Source organism: Ooceraea biroi, chromosome 9 (genome assembly GCF_003672135.1).
Source record: "Ooceraea biroi isolate clonal line C1 chromosome 9, Obir_v5.4, whole genome shotgun sequence".
Taxonomy (NCBI): Eukaryota; Metazoa; Arthropoda; class Insecta; order Hymenoptera; family Formicidae; genus Ooceraea; species Ooceraea biroi.
Genome location: NC_039514.1, coordinates 10,542,731 through 10,564,598, shown reverse-complemented (window position 1 = coordinate 10,564,598; position 21,868 = coordinate 10,542,731). Strand labels below are relative to the sequence as shown.

Below are 21,868 nucleotides of genomic sequence, written 5' to 3'. Positions count from 1 at the left end.
GAAAGGGGTGGAACCACTTAATGCTCAGCGAATTTTTCCGCGTAATCGAACGAGGAGCCATAATGAGACGCAAACGTATGCTCGCGTGTCGTTTCGTCGCGATTTCTCTGCGCGACATTCTGTCACAAATTATGTATCTTTCCCAACTTACTCGTTTGATGAAAGATCCACGCGAATGAAGCTCTCCGAGGAACTCTCGAAGCTTCCGCCGAGTCAAGAGACCGTCGCTCGAATTCAAAACGTGTGGCCTCTTTTCTGCTTTTCTTTCGTACCTCCGAGCACCCGCGGAATTTTCTTTCCCTCGCGAGATGTCTCGGGACTCATTCGCCCGTGTTCGAAATAGGATGCGAGGGGATGGCGCGTGCGCGCGCGCGCGCGCGCCTGCTTCTCCAGCTTAAATCAACATCATCAGGCACGAGGTAGATCGATGTAATTGCCGGCGCAGCGATTTAATGGTCCACTCCTCGACCTGCCGACCCCTGCACCCTTCCATCCCTCTGTTCCGTCTTCGTCTTATCCTCCTCGCTCACCCTCCTTCGTTTCCGCTTACACTCGATAAAGCCTGCTTTGCAGCTCGCAACGCTGGTCAGCCGGCGCTTCCTCACGAAAATTGAGAGTGCAATTTGTAAGCTACCTTACCCCCCCTCCCCCGTCTTCTTCCCTTGCTGCTCCTTCCTACATTCAACCTGATCCCCCCTCCGATATTAACTCCGATCGATGCAGTGCGCGGGGGAAGCATTGTACCCTCTCCCGCTGCTGCTTCTCCTCGGCACGTTGCGATGTTTCGCGTTCGGATAATGACGGCACGCCGCCGTCTTCGTGCGGCGATTTCGTGCGGAAAGGAAGTGCCGGAAGTTCGCGGATGGGTGAAATTTTTAACCGGGCAGTCTCAGATTACGGGGCTGCCAGTACAAGGTGCTCCAAAAAAAGGGGAATCTTCCGCGTTCGTTAGTGATCCGAGCGAGCGAGGCCGATTCAATTGATGTCACGCGAATCACTAAAACACACACAAAAAAAGAGCAGATCTTTTACAATCTGTCCATTGTGCCCTGCAACAACATTTGGAACATGGAAGCTCCTCGAGTAGGTCGGCGCACTTTCGAGCGGCGCGTCGACGACACTTGACACAGTCGAGCATTCAATCGAACGCGAACAAACGCGCGTAAAAAATCGTCGATGTTCGAACGCATCACTGCACGTGCCCCCTCCTTCTTTTACCTATAAAAAATTGTTCATTCGATCGGGGTATTTCTCCTCTCTCTTTTTTTTTTCAATAATTTCATCGACGGGCGTTCCCGCGTTCGGTGGGCGTGCACGCGTCCGCATGCGGCGCGGATATGTAGTTAATACATTTTGAATATTTTTCGTTGTGGAATTCTCTACAACATTGGGAGGTCGGAGGACGAGTGTGACGGATCAGCGTAAAAATTCAAACAATCTGTATCGTTTTGCCTGGAATTATAGGGATTATGTCGAGAGAGAGAGAGAGGGAGTGGGAGGAAGGGAGGGACACATGCACAAAGAGAGAACCTCTCAATTGATAGTTGCCGCGATACTTGATAAACAATTGTGCGCATGCACCCAAAAATACTGCGATTTCTGTTTTGAGCGGGAACGGATCAACGGGGTGTGTCCGCGGACGAACATCCCCTTTTGCGAAAGTTCGATAAACAGCATACACAGAGTCAAGGGAGAGTCGTGAGTTTCCAAAATCACTTGTAGCAAATAGCGACGAAAAACGATACACGTTGCTGCACCAAGAAGAAATCATTGGAAGATTGATCCCTCGCTGAAATAATTTTAATTGAGTCGATTGACGAGCTACACATCGCGCTTATCCGATTGATAATTTCGGTCGCTGCAGCCTGAATTAAAGTCCATCCATTGTTTGTAAACGTTTAGCTGCCATAACGCACCATAATCATCGTTACCCAGCGGCATGGCTAATTACTTAAATTCAATCGTTCTCATCAATTATATCGCATAACAAAGTCCTTATTATGGGCTTAAATCGGAATTGCATCGCGTTTTAGCCGCCTCCTCTGTACATAACATTACAATCTGCTCTCAAATTACAACGCGCGCACCGCCCGCAGTTGTTCACTTTTCAGCGCGCCGTCTAGGGAGAGGGAGGGGGTTCGTTTCGCCTGGAATTCTCCCCCGCGCGAAATATCGACGTGATTTCGATAACTTATGACCACTGCTAGTTCCAGTGCCGCCACTCCTATGGTGATTGCCTTTTGTTACGGCTGAATGGCGTCCGCAACCCCCTACGGGCTTTCGACGTTCGTGAAGCTGGGGAGAGGGGAGCGACGGGGAGGCAGGCCTTCCCGGACCCCGAGGGACAACTTGTTCCTTTGCAGAGTATGCGTGAGAGAGAGAAAGGAGAGTGAGAGGCAGTGGGCGAGGAAAGGGGGATGTAACTGACCGCTGTGCAGACGGTTGCGACTTGCGATACATCAAGCCGAAATCGCCGAAACGCCGGCGGTTTTTGCTTCGATCTTGATAGCTCTCAAATCGCTCGCGGATTCGCGATCAATGGGAAAAGGAGGGAGCGAAAGGGGGAATGGATCGGAGCGTTCCATTGATTGGCGTTGATATCGGATCGCTCTGTTAACGTTATTAGAAGCTGTAAATTTGTGGTGACATTTGTGAAAGGGCTTTTCGGGCCTCCTCTTTTTCTCCTGCTTCCGTCCCTCCCTTTGCTTTTGAATTCACCATTTACCAGACATATTGGCGCACGTCGATGTTCGTTCGGGTCCTTCGCTTAATCGAGGTGTTAATGTGGAAGGCAGGAGGATGAATTAATTAGGGCGAATGGCGAAGTGTGCTCGACGTTGTAACGGTAATAGCTTCACCGGAAGGGAGCTTTTGCAGGCACCGGGTGAGTCTTTCCGTTCGCGGTCCACGTTTGCGGGAACAGTTTTCATCCCCGAGAGAGAAAGAGAGAGAAAAAGAGAGATAGAGAGGAGGGCGCGGGAGAAACGTGTGCCGCAAACTTTCGCCCGACTTTCCGGTTACATCTTGTATATAAGACACATTTAAATTATGCGGCCATTTATTAATGAAGAGGAACCGAAAGAAAGTTCGCGCGCGGCTCGCGTTTTACAAGTTTACCCCGCCGGAACGCGAGTCGCAGTCACCACGAGAAAAAACTCTCATTTATATCAATGCACATCGCGCGTGTATTCTCCTTTCTCATTTTCATCTTTCCCCCGCTCTCGACGTTGTAATTTAGTAGAGTCGCGGCAATAAGCCTGAAAACTCGGAAATTCGTCGATTTTCATTCCGTTTTTATCTCTGACACTCGACGACGCCGGCGGCGGCGTTTATTCAGTTTATTAATCTTCCACGCGCGGTAAATTAATCCGCAGAGTTCTCCAGCTGAGATTCACCGTCCGAGGTTCGCGGATTCGGACCGAAATCGAGCTGAAAACAACAACTGATCCGAAAACCGATTGGGCGTTCTGGCGTGCTGAATCATTTGTCGAACTGGTGCATTGCTAAGTCAGCCGCCGCGTAACCGGGAGCAGGTTGAGTCCCGGTGCCGGTCGTTACTAATTCATGGGGGTATCGTGGATCGAATATCCCGCGAATATCTCGCGGATACCTAATGGAATCAACGGTACCGCGCGGTTATATTTAGCGGTAACCCCGATGCCGCGAATATGCAAATCGGGAAAAAGGCGTGATCGATAGAGTTACGCTAATTCCAATCGCGAACCGTTCCTTTGCTTTATCGCGTTTGGAGAACCGGCCGCGATTATTTAACCGCTTGATCGTGATCCGTTTAATTAGCGTTCTTCGAGCCGGTTCGATGCGCCTTTCATCATCCGCGAAGCCGCTTTGTGCGAATCCGCTCGAAGCGTACGCGCGTTCCATTCGCGATGCGGCAGCGTCGCGCTGAAATAAGAGCGTCGCGTGGTTTTTCTTTCTTTCTGTCTCCTTTTTCTCTCGCCCGCGCATACGGCGCAAGGGGAAACGTAATTTACACGTGAAAAGGTATTCATAGAGGTATCGCACACGTATATCTACACGCGTGCGGACACAGGCGTGTGCGCGTGTATGGCAGCGTGTGCCGCGGACGTAATTTTAAAATGTGGGACGCGCGCAATGCCGCGAGCTCCCAGCTATACGCAGGAACTGGGACATGACTATATTTTTCATTACTACGGATTTAGTGCGCCGGGATATGACGGGGTGCGCCCATCTTGGGTCTCTCCAAATTTTTATTCCGCCAACCCGCTTTGGGACCAATTGGAGCGGACATCGGGATGCTTCACGGGTAGCACCATCTCCTCTACATCGATGCTTCGCATTAAAAACGGATGTTACAGGCTCGTGACAATGACAAGTAGCTCGTAACACGTATCATGATACGATCGCGCGACACGAATGGTCCAATAATTTCACATTGCCGTGCTCACACGAGGGATGTAAACGCCCTCGTGAAAAATCCATGCCTGGTAAAGTGCCGGAAAACTGCGAGCACCGCCGTCCGGATTTTCCTCGATTCCTCGAGCGTATAACTAAACGCTTCGCGCGCGCATGCTGCGACCGAAGGACCGATTTTGGAGTTCCCATCGATCTCCCTTAATTCCTCGTCTCTTTCTCTCCTTCCTGTTCCTTCCTCTGTCTCTTTCTCTCTCTTGCTCTCTTCCTCCATGTCCCTGTGAAGAGTCGTGCGGAATTGCGGCGTCCCTCGACGTCGCGATGCCCGTAAGCTCGCTTCGGCAAAAGTTCAGCCGACGTTTAAAAGCGTCGCAGAAACTCACCGGCCCAACCAGTTGCGCGCGTTCTCACCAGCTTCGCTCGCTCGTTCGTTCGTTCGTTCGTTCGTTTTCGCGGGTCAAGGTAAAAGTTTGCGAAAGGAAACTCGTAGGAACGTAAGTTTCTCTACGGTAGGAGGATGTCCGTGGCTTTTCCCAGGATTCCCTGCGGAGATCTCCGCCCTTCTGTCCTCCCTTCCGCCACGTCCGGGATCCTTCGCTTGATAAAGCCCTATCTCCCTATCTTAAACATTTTTATTTGCGATTCGAGATTTTCGAATTGATGTCATCTCCATTTCCGCTTCACGCCTCTCGAATTACGCGCGTAAATCAATGACTTTGCGACGAAAGTGACAAGAGAGATAAAGAAAGAATATGAGAGAAAGAGAGAGAGAGAGAGAGAAAGAGAGAGGGACGGAATGTGGAGGGATATGGCCAAAAATCTCAGCTTGCATCTCGCAAGATTAACAATAGATCGGGCTCCTTTGTCGTGGTTGAAGGTAGCATGGCCTTTATGCGGCTGGCAATGGCGCGGTTACCGCGTCGCGAATTAAGGGCGAGACGGGGATGAAGGGTTGTGCCATTTGTAATACTCGCGGCGAAAAATCGAATTTCCCGCGGAATACGTGCAAGTTAAATTCAATGTTGGATACACCGCGTCCCCTCCGCGTGCATCCTCCGCGCGTTTCTAAAGACGATTTCTCTCTATGTTTCTCTTTCTCTTAATCTCCTTTTCTCTCCCCGTTTCGGTAAACGAAGAGGACCGGGCATTTAGTCTATTCTCTCGTCTATTCTCTCGCCAAGATGAACATCTCCGGGGCATATCCTCGCTACGGGGTGACTAAAATTGCTCGCGGTTCCGTGTTTATTTATGCGTCGCGGCCGCCAGAGGATTATTGGCAAAACTCTCAGCAGCTTCGTCAAGCATTCAAGATGCAGCGGTACATCGATGTGTATCCGTGTTTTTATCTCACTTAATTTAGCCTGATGGCGTTTTATTATTGATTCACAGGAGTATCTGAATTTTTCATGCGTTACACGGAAGTCGTGTCGATTATCGTAAGATATTTTTGAACTAATGCAAGATACATGTTACACTATTTTCCATATTGCAATTTAAGCTTCTCTTGAATTTTTAAGCATGAGTGTACGTTGTTCGCAACCGGTGGCATTTTTTTCCCTCTCCGAGAAGGGTTCAGAATCTCGTCGGCTTTGAATCGAGAGCCCAAAGTTCCTAATCGCTTCGCTCGGGCCAGACGAAAGCGTCGGCGCAACGAGTAACGAGTAGAAATCCAATAATTCTTGGTTACACACCGCGTACGTTATACATGCTTCTCAGGTATACGCGATCGCATACACGTGGATCTTCGTAATAAGCACAGCGCGGCTAATAAAGGTAACGTGGCTAATTGCATTCGCACACTCGTGTACCTGTGTGCAAAGGGGCTGCCGGGGTGAGTTGTCACAGAGGCGCGTTGTCACGCAGAGGCGCAAGTGCCGTGTAAATGTAAATTGGCAAGGCTGAAAGAATTACGTTATCCACCCCGCGATTCGTTATCTTTTCAAACCGAGACGTCTACGCGGAAATCCTCTCGCTGCTCGTTTCTCTGGTACACCCCCGCGAACGACGTACGTGCGCTTCTTCGGGTAGTCCATCTCCGTGACTTTTAAGTTTTAGACGTCGAAGATCAGTTTTAGGCTCTCGATTCAGGTATCGCAGCACCACTTTTTCTTTAACACAACGAGCTTGGACTATTTGTAGATTTGGAGAACGCGGAGTTTCTCCATCGGATAAGCGTGAAGCGTCTGCATAATTCGCGAGATTCAACTTGTCATATTCGCCGGGATATTACGGTCGAGACGACTGAATTTCGGGGGATTACGGGCCTCGAAAGTTAAGTGAAATATTACGGAGCACAGTTACGCGAACGGCCGGAAGTGAGGAGACAACGGAATGCACTTACAGGCATTCGATACGACGCGCTTCTGATACCCGCCTCAGTCCCACGAACGGTAATAAATAAAACGTTGAAATTTACGCGCCGGTGAACATTCATAAAATGCACGTACATGAATTACAGACACGCGCCATAATTTCGAATTTCCCTGTATTTTATTATGGTCGGAAATATTTGCTCGTTTATTTTATTTTTTCTTCTCTTTTTTCCTTTTTTTAAAATTATGAGAGGTATTTCCGATATCTATTATTATCTACTATTATCAATGGAGGTATAGGTGTACGCTCGCGCAAAATTTCTGCTGCATTAAAATCAAATGATTTCGCGGAATAATAATTTTGCCGCGGGCGAAAATGCGTTATATTGAAAAGCCCTATGCGTCTAGACATTATCAGAGTGCCTGCGAGATGTTGCCCGTGTGTTTGTCGAGCAAAGTTGAAAACGAAATTACAGTCTCCGGGGTAGTTTTTATTAATCAAGATAATCACCGCTTCTCAGTCTCAGCCGCCGCTCTTTCCATATGTAAGAAAGTTTCTCCGATATTTTTCTCTTACCTGTGTAAAAAGACTCGAATCAGCGTGCTTAGTTAAAACTGATCTTCATCTCTCACGCTTCAGTCTGACATAACGCCTCTTCAAAACTACACGTGTCAGCTTTCTCGGGATTTTCGGTTTTGAGCAATGGAGAAGCGTGGTTGATATGGGGAGATTACGAGATTAAGAAGAATCGCATGCCAGATACAGTAATCGTTTATTTCAAATAAAGTCGATCTTCATTGGGGCAATTTTTATCGCTGCAAAGATAGCGAGCGAGCGAGCGAGCGAGAAAGAGAGAGAAAGAGAGGGAGAGATCGAGAGAAACAGACATTCCTACTAAATTTCTAATAGATTTTCACCTGCCATAGAGTAAAAGCGACTCGACGTCGCACCGCAGAGTTGTACCGTGGCCAATCGATCAATTAACCCGTTCCGCGTAGTAATAAGTAAGACAAGTGGGACTGTTAGCTCGTGTGCAAGCCCGTTACCTATAAGCTTTATTTATTACGCGGATTGCAAGAGAGCCGCATAGTGGATTGCGAGCTGTTGCAGCGCGAGTACCCTTTTAATTTTTAGGGAGCGCTGAGCAGATGCGCCGTCGACACGACACAATTTCGTGGATGTGTTTAAATAAATAAATAAATCCGTCACTTGAAATATTTAAGATCCTCCCGCCTAGTGTAGGTCTCTTCGTGTAATCGACGTGGCTTTTAACTTGAATAAATCGAAAATTCCGTGACAAATTGAGGATCGATTTTCGCTTAGCGAGTAGCAGAATACGGGCGGCCATACATTTTCGCGATGTAATAGTTTACGATGTAAGTGGAGTAATTCAATATAGAATAATGGTATTACATTATATCGAGTGGCAATAGCGGGCGCAGCCCACGGTCACTTTTTAGAGTTTCTCACGCAGTTATCGCGGATTTCTCAATCGGGAGTAAAAGTAAACCCGGGGATAGCAGCAGTAAAATCCGATATTGCCGGACTTTGCCTTCTTGTAACTGGAAAATTCGCATGCCAGCCCGAGTGCGACCCAGATAGCCCGCGCGCTTTTTCAAGTTTTTATTGTATCGTCATTTTCTGTCGGTCCTAACATTCTGCCTTTTAGAGCTTTTCTATTTTTACAGTTCACGGGCATCATTCAGTCGATCCGGTTCAGATTCTAAGACCTGGCTACAGATCAGACGCTTTTATTTTTATTCACAGTGTTTCAGTTCGTGCGCGGTCGCGCGCGTACGCTCGTGCGTTACGTTTATACATACATCTCCCCACGGCCATGGTAAATAGAATTAAACGTCGAAAGAGACTCGAGTTCGTAATTCAATCTTGCCGGCAATTTCAAACATGTATCTAGCCGAAATTGCGCAAATCCCATTCATACAGCGCGTCCGCATCACCTTCTAATAAACGAATACTTTGCCGCCAATTGCGGAGGCGGAGTTCTATTTAGCGAAAACACCGATTACTATTCTCATCATGTAGCATGATAATACGTAATGCGATATGTAATATGCGATACGTAACAAATCATCATAAACATAATTTTCTACTACTTTACACATCAAGAGACGCGTCTGACAAAAAATCTAATTTAAGAAAACCTAATAAAAAAATTAATAAATTACATAAAAAATGAAAGAGGGATACCTCACCACTTTGAGAATCAGACATCCATTTTGTCAAACAGAATGTTCGATAAAAAAAATAACCAAATACTAATTGTACCAATTAATCGCGTATACCAATTGTTCTTAGAAGGAATGCCACAGCAGTTTCTTGGGGGGATCGGAGGGAAGTCGTTTATCAGATTTGAGGACCTCATACGTGAAACACCGGCCTCGTCAACGGGCCAAAAGAACGCGGCATTACGGCGATCGCTGACGATCGGATCAAGTGGTTGTGGCTTATTTGTGGGGTGCGGCTCTATGTAAAGTCGGAATGCGACGCGTGTGCCACACGATGAACTGACTCATCGAGACGCGTGCTAATTTTGGCGTCGGCGTAACGCGACGCGCGTCGTCGTCTTCGTTGTCGTCGACGACGAGGCGCGCGATTGTTCGCCCGGAAAATGCGCCCACATTCCGCACCAGGAAAGCTCTCTAGGTTTGCTTTCCCCTCCGTTTTGTTTTTCCTTAATTTCTGTTCGTGGCGTCCCCTTTGATTCTTGTCGATGCTCGCGAGTTATCCGATTTGTTACGGTAATCGTTAATCGAGCAGTTCATGTTTCTTCCTGTTTAATTGAGCGGTAACAGCGATTTATTAAAATCGTAAACGCATGGCCGGAGGGATGAACACAAAAACGACGGCGAACCTAAAACGGCGTATTCAATATTGGAATTCCCTTTACGGAAGTAATCTGCCGTTTAATCGCGAACGCGAGGAAAATGATAATAAAAGCGTCACTGTGAATAACGTTAAAAAACATATTCGCAGATCACATCGCTCGTCGATGGAAAATCCCATCTGACGCACGTTTCTTTTCCATGTGTAATGAACGCTTGGAAACGGTAGCGTTGCCCGTCCGATCGCATATTGCTAATTAACATCTGTTTATGCTATGCATGCCAAATTATTTATAAATATTCATGGTGCGCTGGCGCGCAGCTCGTTTCGCTGAAAGTTTGATAAAAGTTAATAGATCGGATGCATAATTAATGCGCGATCTTGAAAGGATCGTTTGACGTAAACAAATCGCGAGAATTGGAAAGCAGAACGTCGCGTTTTTGACATCGTGTTTTGCATAATATTTTATAAAATCGCAGCATCGATTCGTTATGTGTGAATCATCATGTCACATTGCATATTCAACATGACCAGAATAAATAAAAAATTTAAATGGAAAAATAAACGTAATGTATGGAGCAACATCTCTGTATTTCATGGCAATTAATTTCATAATAACTTAAATTCGCGATTCAACCTGTCGTGCGATTATTGCCAAAATCGCCGGCGCAGTTGTACTCTAACTTCCATATTTTGCAAGAAATTAATAGGAAAAAAAGACATTTGCATTGGTGAAAGAAACACAGCAGTTTCAACCCAATGTATCCTTAAGAAAACCTTAAGAAATACTGATTCAAGCATCATAAATGGCAAAGCGTGGGGCACGAGAGGAAATAGAATTGAAGGCGGGTCAGAGGGGAGAGGGCGAGCGAGGGAGAGGGAGGAGGAAAAGGGCGAAAAGGACCGAAAGGATGTGGAGGATACGCGACGTAAGAGTAACTGTTTTCCAGCACGACCACGAGATAGTTAGCAAAGTAAGATGAAGCGGGACAGCGAGCGAATTTCTAATTTAAAATCCAATTCGTCCTCTAATCCTATCCACCTCTGCTGTTACCGTAAATTTAGCGTGTGGTGTTCTCATTCATTCGCGCGAACGCGTGCGCTTGTACGTGTACAACGCGCGGCTTGTTACGTCGCGATTACTCGAATTTTTTTGCATTAACAAAATAAGAAGGAAGTGCATGATGCTTGTTTACTCGTACGTTCATCTCACGTTGTTTGCGTCGGAGGAAGTCACATCGCGATGAGCGATGTAAAAGACGCCGCGCGATGAAGGGCTGTTGAATGTTGAACAACGAAGATAACATTTATGAAATATTTTCAATTATCCTAGATTACCAAGTTCCGGTTCATACACATTAAAGGTTTCAACAAGTTTTAGCCACAGTTCATCGATTATCAGTTACAATTTTGTGTTCGAATATCGATTCTTAACTGCATTTAACTGTTCTCGTTTTAACAGATTAATTTAATATCGCAATTAGTTTCTGCAATTAAATTGCAGCCATTGAACAATATCGGGTCCGTTCGAGGTATTATCGAGAAGTCAGGATAGTAACAAGTCGTATTTTGTCTGGCGATGGTGGTGCAGCGCATTGTTATGTTACAATTCCCGTAGAAACGAAAAGAGATATAAATAAATAAGGAGAAAATGTCGAAATGTGGAAATAGAAACTGTATCAGTGACGGTAACAAGAGCAACGAGTCTGTTTGCGCGTGGTCGTCAATGAAGTAGCGTAATATTTCTGTCGTCGTTGCGGTAAATCGTCAGTCGCGGAATCGTCATTCCTGCGGCAAAGACGGAAAGAAATTAATTGGATATTGCGCCCGGACATTTTTCTGATTTATGCATTTGCCGTGCGTGACTAACGAGGCGTCTTAATGCACCTCGAACAGAGTAAGATGGTTTGGATCTACGCCAACGGTTATCTGGCCGGCCCGACTCGCATTACTTTCGAGTGTCTTCTCGTCTCTTCCGGATCCTCGTTATACCGTCCGTCTCGAGCCCATCCCCGAGTTGAATAAACAGAACGAGATACATTTAACCCTTAAATTCATCGCTTTAATCAGGCTGGAAGACGCATCCCGTAGCGGAAATTATCCGCCGAACCTCCAGATATTACTATCTAATCTCAAGTACAATTATGTCTTACGGTATAAATTTTCTTCTTTTAGATATTTGTTATACATGGTATGTCTGATTATATTGAAATTTAATATTAATATCGGACTGCTATTTTATATTTTTATTGAAAGCAGCATATATTTATTTGGATTCTGGAAACTAAAAGATGGGAGCTCATAATATGGACGCCTATAGATTGGCAACCCGTCTATCAAGTGAAAATCAGCGGCAACAAATTTATTCATTTCTTTACACTGTATCAGATTGCTCATTGTTACAGGCGGTCAACTGTTAATAATCTTAAATCTTTATTTTTTATTGTTGCAAGGTTTTTAATCTAAAAGTTTCTGCTTTTAGTTAATTTTATTTTTTGGACGCACTATGTACGTTTATTAACTTACGCGTAACATCATTGATACAATTTTAATATGCTTTACGCGATAACGATCAGTTATCTCTTAGTAATTAATTTTGTTAGTTCTCGCATTCTTTACGGAAAATCGACTTCAGGCAATCGGCGTGTAAATCTGTACGATTCCCTCTGATAAAAATTTACGTGTCAACGCTTCTTGCTCTGCTCGATCTTTTTTTCCTTCATCCCGTTCATCATCGTGTTCGCTCTCTCGCTCTCTTTCATCCCTTTCCGTACTGACAATTACGTCGCAGCTACCGTCTACCCGTTTTCTCTCTCATACATTAAAGATGTCGCCGGTTTCCTGACAATACCTGCCAAGATTGCGTCATATGTTTCCGCGGAAGGTGAACGGCGGTCGGAGGGGCAATTTGAATTTTGCATTAAACATCAATGCGTATATTCCGCATGTTTGGATCGCGCAATCTCGCCTTTATTGGACACCACAGTGGGATTTTCGGCTTTGCACGCACACGCGCGCGCACGCATTATTTCGAGGCGTAAAAGATCGACAAAACTTGAAACGCAATCTTAGTATCTTCTGAACGAGGAATGGAAAAATTTATTCCTGGTTCATCTAGATCGAAACGATGTACGGTTCGTGTATACCGCTATCGAAATTAAGGTCGCGCGCGAATTGTGATGCACCCCTCCCTCCTCCCTCTCGCGAGCTCCATCTCGTCCCTAGTTGTACGTGATGCACAGACACGAGCGTGACGAATGCGAACTGCATGTTTATTCGTTCGATAACTGCGGATAAAGTGCATGCGACGCAACTTGGTCGAAATAATTGGGAACAGGAGGGCGGGAGAAGCGGGAGGACAAAGGGGGCACCCTGCAGCGCGATATGGAGTGCCTGTTTCGTATTCTATCGGCGTGCGCGCGCGATTTTTCGACGTCGCTATTTCGGGATTGCTAATTAACGGGCGGCGACAAAGTACTGGCAGCGACAACCCTCGCGACAAAGTTGCGACAAAGCGACCGCCGGAATTATGGGATTCCGCGTGCGGTTCCGCGCGAGCGACTTGCTCGCGATTTCGCGAGTTAATGCAAACTGCAATATCGCGATGCAGACAATGTGTTCGACAATATGCAATAACAAGTTCGCGCCGCTAACGACCCCGCGAGTTCCTCCGAAAGGGCATGACGGCGGCAATGATGGCGGCGGCCCTTTGTTCCGCGAGGAATGGAATCGCAACGCGATGCGCACGACTCTTTTTCTGCTTTTTTCTCTCGTTATTAAACAATTAATTGTTTAACGGTTTCATTTAGAAGCGACCGAAGCGCAAATTAATCCGCGCTGCTGTGCCCTTTTGCGTGAGTTTCTCGAAAGGGTCGACATGGCGCGCGCGTATTGTTATAACAATCTATTGTTCGACGAATCATTCCTGAGCAAACAAGCAACTCGCGCTGAAACTTAGAAATAATATACGCATTCCCTAATCCATTTCTGCATTTGTTTTCTTTTTTTTTCTTTTTTCTGTTTTTTATAATAAAACTACGAAATAAAAAACGGATTTCTCTTTTTATAGTTATAATAATATAGTTATAATATTCTCACGTTTCTGATACCCTGAGCTTTTATAAACAATACGAGTGAAGATTGAATAATTCTCTCGCGGTGACATATGTAGCACGACAGCGCGAAGAGAAGAAAATTCTGTTCGAGTACCTGCGGCAGTTGCAAACGTTTATGTCCCGGATGTAGTGATATCTACGCTTATCTCGATATGGAATAATGCGATAAATTAGATCTATTTTTCCGGTTTTCCAAAAAAAGAAAAGGAAAAAATCGATACTTTGCAGTTTTGTTTCGATTCTCGTCACATCCGTCATTCGCGATTTATTTGAACGCGACATGGAGGATTCCTCTGTCTTTAATATTGTGACGGACACTCTAGCTATTTATGTGCTTCCTCTCTGCCGTTATATATTTTATATTATTCTACGATACGATGTTTTATAACGCGATGATTCTTTTATGGCAAAAGTGACACGTAAAAATCTGATACATGGAGCGATAAATAATACATGATTTTTATATCATCAATGTTGTACAGACGAATTTTAATATACAAAGTTATGCTAAATTCCTCAGTCAATTTAATTGAAAATTCAAGACATTTCTTGTTAAAGCCACTTGAATAACTGAAATATCATCATACAGTTCGTTTAAGTGGGCGTTTGAATTTTGGAAATAGAAAGTAGTCAAGGGAAGTGAGATTAAATAAACTATCTATTTGCAATTATCAAAACACCCTTTAAAAAATGCTCAATATCGTTAAGAAAATATTTCTGTATCCGTGGAATGGCAATCCGGTGTGTGTAAAGAAGAAATGAATAAATTTGATGCCATTCCACAAGCGCCGGTCTCTAAATGATGGACGGATTGCCATTTCACAGGCGTCGAAATTTTTAACGTTATTAATCCCATTGTTTTTTACATATACGTGTATATCGCCTGACAGGTCATCACGCGAGAAGTATTAATACCTCACTTTTCCGACATCCGCGAAGTGATCCGTGCGTAACGGGATAATAACACGCTGAAATTACGTACGATACAAGCGAGGGCGAAAACGCGATAATGTAAGGGACACCTCGACACGCGACAAGCTTTTAAAGTTATGAGCCAGGCGTTTGCAACACTGTGCATGAGTAGTTTAAATGATTATTTACTCATTTTTACGAGGAACATGATTCCTTTTTTACGAACTTGGCGGCGACTCCCCTCGCGATTCGCGAAGGGTGTACCGTTGTTCGAAATGAAAACCGATAGCACCGATGCTTCCCCTGCATCCCCTTCCTCCCACCCCTGTTGTCGTCGTGTGACAGTTATTGTTGGCTGTGCTTATTGGCAGCGACAGACGGTCGTTGCTTTACACGAATTCTGCATGAAGTGATCGTTCTCCAAAATAAAACGTGGGAAAAAACGAGGATGACAGTTCGATTCGGGCAATTATCGTCTTCGATGGAAGCTGTCCACCGCCTGGACCACTGATCGACACTGACGACGGATGGTCTAATCGATGGTCTGTTAACTATTCGACTGATTTACTAATCTATTGCTTGACCGTGTGCACGATTGATTGACCGATTGACTAATTAGCTGATTGAATAACTGATTGACTGATCAACGTAACTTTCCGCGTTGCGCAATCTGCATATTTAAATCGCGGCCGCAGTAACTGTGAAATCGAGTCGCACGATCGAGTTAAAATTGGCAGAGCTGGGGAATCACGAGAAGGACGTCGTATCTTGCCACGACGATACCCTTTCCTTTTCTCGCGTCGCTTAACAGATGTATCAGCAACAAATTGTGAGGCTGCAACGCACGTCTGGCCGAGTGATTCAACGACAATTTCGAATTTTCGCGAGTCGATTTAGAACAAGGTCTTTGTCTGTGAGTCACGTCGTTTCAAATGCACGAAACAACTGTAACGCGGAGAGCTGGACGCGATCCAATTTGTATTAAAACGATACTCCGACACATGTCCGCGTATAGAATAATTATTTATGCGACATAGCGTGTGCGTTTAACGAGTAATGGCAGCTTCGCGCTCGAGAGACCGCGACGCAAATACGAGTGATATAACGCAAAATTTCCCGGAAAATGAGAAAATTCCAGTTTTTTGTACACATCCTCTGTGTGTATTTATAATAAAATCTCCAGATGCAACTGCAACTCGTTAAAGAAGCGAAGAAACGCGAATATGATGTCCAATTATCGATTTTTGATATTAAAGCTTCTCGCAAAAGTAACAACGATCTTTGAGATCGTTGAGAAGAATTAAGAAAACTTAAAAATCTTAAAGGATATCTAAATAAACGTTCATAAAGTAATATCTTGTAAATATGTAAAATAAGGTTTTAAAGAAATAGTTTTGTAAAATAATTTTATTTTATCTAAAAATATCTCGTTATACATATATGTATATACATATGCATATACATATAATATACTATTTGTACGTAAAAATAAATAAAGTTTTCAAAATCGAAATATCTGAAATTTTGTCTCGCGCATTTAATTCTTGTCAGCAAACATTTCAACATTTCATATGTATTGATGCAGTTTTTTTAGCTTCACGCAAAATTTAACACCACAACGTTACTCCATTTGAGGACAATATCTATTTTACATTTTTCAAGCATTTGATATGCTTTCCTCCAATCTATTGCAGAACAGCGTCGGTGTGGAGAATTCTTAATAATTAATTCAGTTCAATTCTTTGTTACTCTCACGTAATACTCTTGTACACAAAATACAATCAACCGATGCACAATTCTGAAATTATTATCTTTAAAACATCTGTCAATAGCAAAAATCGAAAAGCACAAATAAAAAAGGTTGAATTTGCGTGTAATTACATTTACGTATAATTTTCAGCAATAAACAATAAAAACTACATTCGGAGACCAAATCGAAAATCCGCGGCGACTCGTCGACACGAAGATATTGAATGTGTCAGTGAATAATCAGCAAAATGGATGCTTGATCCGCGGAATCTCCGTCTTAATTAATTAATCCGCATTTTCCATTCCGCAATTAGCGGAATTACGGAAAAGAAACGTAGCGCGACGTGGAAAGGACGGGACTTTTGGTACATAGAGCTGACGGTGGCAGCGGTTGTTTGATCGGCGATCGTCGGGCGTCCCTTCTTTATACGGAATTAATTAACAAAGTCGCTCTAATCAGTGCCGGTGTACGCTGATTGGCCAACGTGCGAAGGACGTTACCGGGTGAATTTATTTAAACAAACTGGATGAATACGAAGCATGCTGATTTCACACGCGGATTATTGCGCGAATGGAAGTAACGCGCTGATTAATGGCGACGCTGATCGCGTGACCCGTCGGCCGCTGTTATTTCAACGCATATTTGATAATGCAAGGAAATACCGCTGCGGACGGTTTCGTCATGGAATTACGAACCGCGTTCGTTACTTTTGAGAGCGGACCCGCCTTTGCGCACAAACACGGAACTGTCACTTCTGTTTTTCTACGCCACGAAAATATCTTGCCGGTTTAATCTTCGTGCGACAATTCGTCGCACGAAGATTAAAATTAATTGAATTCAATAAATTAAGCGCGAATTCGGATTTATACATATTGGTCTAGAATTTAGATTTTATGCAATTCGTAGTTTAATAACGTTTATTCATAAAGTAAATTAAATTCGCGCGAAATAAAAGCGCGACGATACTATGAATTGAATTTTCCCGTCGACAAAACAAATTTCTCCATTTATGATTAATTAATTGCATAATTAATTGCATAATTTCGATTTACACTGAATTACTATTTAATTCATAACTAATTATCCTATGTATATGCGATTTGAAATTCATTGAGCACTGTAACCGCATATGTAGTTTTCATGTATGACTATGACATATGCATCAAATAATATATGAAACGAATCGTCCTAATAATTAAACTTTAGTGGAAATGAGCGTTTTCATTGACCTTTTGAAAACTTTTATTCATGATTCGCGTAGATTGCGATCTCTCGTCGATTATTTATGTACTAGATAATCTATTCGTCAGATAATGCATCAAATATACATCTCGTAGATAATCAAGCTTGCGGATAAACATCGATCGTAACCTTTTCCATTCTCTCGAAAAATTGCAATCATCGTTCGCGCGGAGTCCCTTTGATCTCTCATCGAATCACGATGGATCGGATCTGTAGAAAATAAAAAAAAATCCTTTCGCAGAGACGACAATTTGGATTCGTGTGTATTCGCGAATACATAAAATTCATTCGTTTAATAAGATCGTGGGCGCGAATGCGGTTTCTGCGGATGAGCCGAATGATGGGAGGGCGGAAGGGCAGAAGAGGTTGGGGGAGGGTGAATGTTGGCGGGGCGTCGCGACGCCCGCAATCGAAACTGTAACTACGCGGAACTCCGTCACGGCGGCGGCGACGGCGGTGGATTTCGACGTGCGGCGTCCCGACGCGATTCGTCCCGTCACGCGTGGCATACGCGACAACTAACTTTAATCTATACATCAGAGAGAGCGTGATTTTGGTCCGCTCCGTACTGCGTGTCCGCCCGACCCACCCCGGCAACTTCGCGAATCGATTCGAACTTTCTATCATTATTTATTTGAATCATCTCTATTCAATTACACCGGGCAAGGTTTGAAAATAAATGAATTTTACATGTACGACCAGTAATTGAATTGATGCAGTATCGACTCCGTCTCTTTTAGTGATACTGTGTGCTGGATGAAAATAGAATCGCGTCTGGCGCGATATTGAGTCACTTTACTACGTCATTCTTCGATCGAGAACAGTAGAAACTCATATGAAATTTTTAAAAACCGAGATGTAGATTCCTAAACTATGATTACAACGGTGCGGAGCGTCTGTAGAGAAGCGACTCGTTCAGGTAAAAAAACAGCGCCTGCAGAATGGCAACTAATGTGCCCATTACTTCTCTACATTATCCTTTTTGGATTGTCATTTTGCAGACGTTTTTTGTTAAATTTTTAAAGTGTTCTGATGCATCTTCGTTTTATTTCCAGAAGTTTTCTTATTCAAAATAATTGAAGAAAAATATGAGGCACTTAGAATGCACAATATTAAGTATCAATCCCGTTATTTTTCAGAAATATTGAGGAAAATATTCAAAGTGGCAGATATGTTCTATGCGTATTGCTTTAACTTTTTCGGAGTTTGTGTAGAGGATTTATCTTATCGGAGAAGTTTGGGAACACGAGTCCACAGTTTCTTACAAATTGACCGAAACTAGTTTCCTTTGCTCGTTACACGAAATTATCGTTGCATCATGCACGTGATGTACGATACGGTGGAGGGTTAGCACTTAGATACTCGCATAAATTTTCACGGGTTTAGTATACGCGATGCTGTATATTTTACAGTAGTGCAAACAATATAAACGTAGCGCGTGCGTCCGGAGAGCGTGCCGGAACTATCGGCTTTCCCATCGAGCGTAGATGATAAAGTCCGCGCTAAGTAAGAAGAATGGCTATTGTTTCCGAGTTACGGTATTAATATCCCTTCAGCCAAAGGCGATTGAAAGTTGAGAGATTTAGATCAATTAAACTGCAACATCGTACATGCACATGAGAGAAATCTTGCCTCTCAGAAAATCTTAAATTTTTCTTCGTCGGAAATTTAATCTTCGCGAGTTTGGCACCATATTACTTGAAAAGTGAAAAGCCACAACAAAGAATAAATCGTCATCAGATTAATATTTAAAAGATCGACGATGAGACGCGACAGTGCATTCTGCATTCCGTTTAAAGAAGCATCAACGAACAAATCGAGATGAAGCTAACTGCCATCTGCAAGGGTGGCTTCGTGTGATCACGAGAGGGTAATAGCAATTCGCGAGTGTCTTCTGAGTCCTTCTGTACAGGAGAACCGCAGGATTCCGGCGCGCTTCCTCCCGAAAAATCGGACCGTATTTCCGCGGGATCGTGGTGCCGTAACCCCTCGCGTTATCTCGCCCTTCGCGACGTTATCCTCGATGTCCATTACGACCGCCGCCGCCGCCGCCGCCAGCTGATTCCGATTTAATTAAGCCAGCCGTAGCCAATTTGGCAAGATGCTTCGCGCCGCATTATAGGAGCCCGCGTTAATCGGATGAAGTCTGCGGTCTCTGCGCGAAGGATATCAGGAACGGTACGAAATGTCTTGAGATCCCCCCCGAGAGATCTCGGGGTACCGTCTACTCTCGCGCGCCCTTCGTCTCACTCACTCCCTTCCCGCGTCTGCCTTGTCCGCCACGCGAGTATTTGACTTTCAAATGCCAGCCGCTGTACTCCGTTATAACCGGGCCGCTCCATTTCGAGAAGCAATTCCGACGGCTGACGAATGGCCGGCTCTCGAATGGACGAGCGATAACTCGATTCGGACGCGAGCCGTGCGAATTGTGCGGCGACGGCGAAGGCGCCGTAAAAATGGCGCCTCCGCCGACGAAGACAACGTTAACTCCGTACCGCGATGCGGGAAAATTGGATTCCGCGAATAATCGGCTACCTCCGTCTTTGCGAATCTCGCATGTGGATTGCAATACGCATCGGGAGTCTCGCGAGTGCCTTAACGTTCATCAAACGGGCACTTTTCGATCTGGGAACGCTCGTATCTGAACGCCGTATAGTGCATGGGGAGTTCCATGACGTGCATGGAAAAACGCTCGAATGATTTATCGTCGTTCTGCGGTCCATTTCAAGGATGAAAAGTATTGCGTGACAGCGCGCGTTGTCTATTCTAAGTGGTTAAATAATTATGAGACATCAAAGTGGAATAACAATCAATGCTTCATACGCATCCGCAGTTGTTTACGGAACAGAGCGCTGATTGCATTGATTTTTGAATATTTTGCAAAATTGAATGCAGTGACATTTTGGAAAAGTTAATTAAAATTTGCGAACCAAAAGTAGAGACTTATTAGTTTCTATTGAAATTTTTAATGAAAATTTTCATTTGCGTTTTGCTGTACGTATAAGCTAGTAAAGCTGTGATGTTTACACGACAAATGTGATGCAAAGTCAGCTTCGATATTAAAGATATTGAGTAAATCTATTCATTTATCGCTTTTATTATTTGTAATTGCAGAGTCACTTGAACTGTTCTCTCACTTTTTTCTCTTTCTTTCCTTTTTATAGAAGTCTTGAAGCATTAAAGAAATATTTCACGTCCGGTATATGATCTGATAATGTAAAGCTCCCCTTGCGAGTTTCCAAGATTGGTATAAATACGAATATAGTGACGCGAAAGGGAGAAAATAAAATAAAATAGCGTGTATTGGTTCTATCGACTCACCGGAAAAAGAAGTCGGGGCGAAGGAAGTTTGATTGGGAACGGAGCAACGAAGCGCGAGTTTGATGAATTTTTATTTACCGAGTCGATATCACACCGCGGATCTTATCAAGTGACAATCTCGCGCACGATTATTTCATCTCGTTTCCTTCATTCTCGTTTTTTTAATAATAATCGTTAACTCAAATATTAGTTATCAATCGTTTCTTAACTTCTAGATATTCTCGGATATTTATGTATCCAGGCCGTGCTCGTTTATTTGAGTTATTTTGCAACGGTGTTTCAAATATATCGCAGGAAGAGTATATTCGATTTCTCGAAGACGAATTATCGAAACTATCTCCGAGCGTCATGGAGTCCGCAATTTGAGAGTTAGTTATTTTTATCTGTATTATCCACTCGACTATTAATATAAAACAATTCTCGGCGATATACTTTCATGCGCAAACAGGAGGAACACCCGTCTCCCTCCATAAATTCCGCATCGGCGAAGAAAAACGCGCCGATAAATAATGCATCCTTTCACCGACCAGCCAGCTGGTCGGCCGGCTGGCCATTTTCTAATTCTCTCCCACTCTCGCGCCATCGCCACGACCTCGCGGAATATTGGATTCCACGCTTTCCCTTCGCACCCTCGAACACGTCGAACACGTTTTTTCTCTTTCCCCTCGGTTCCTTAATCAAACGGAAATTACCCGCGTGGAGTTGTCACCAGATACTCGCATTCGCGAATTCGAGAAAAAGTTTAAATCGGAATGCGCCAAATCGAATCACGTTCGTTCTCTCCCCCGATCCCGTCGCCCGGTCGCCCGCACTCTGGATCGTCTCGGAAACAAAGTGCCGACCGATCGTCGGAACAGCGAGGGGAGGCAGCGGGTCGGGGCGGATGATCGCTCTTAAAACGTGGAATCAATTACGCGAGGATTCCGATTGGTATTAACGCTCCGTACCTAATGTCGTACGTGTCGCATTTCTTCCGAGT

General features: G+C 44.3%; 1 protein-coding gene across 4 annotated transcripts in view; it reads left to right on the top strand.

The window, feature by feature from the left end:
* Positions 1–21,868, top strand: part of LOC105284714 — a 147,251-nt gene that overhangs the window by 46,656 nt on the left and 78,727 nt on the right. The window contains exons 1-2 of one of the 4 annotated variants that reach the window (XM_026972398.1): positions 11,117–11,120; positions 13,034–13,040. The exons of the other annotated variants lie outside the window; for them this stretch is intronic. The gene's annotated coding sequence lies outside the window, so the exon portion shown is untranslated. Of the gene's footprint in view, positions 1–11,116; positions 11,121–13,033; positions 13,041–21,868 lie in introns of those variants that run through there. 4 annotated transcript variants of the gene reach the window in all.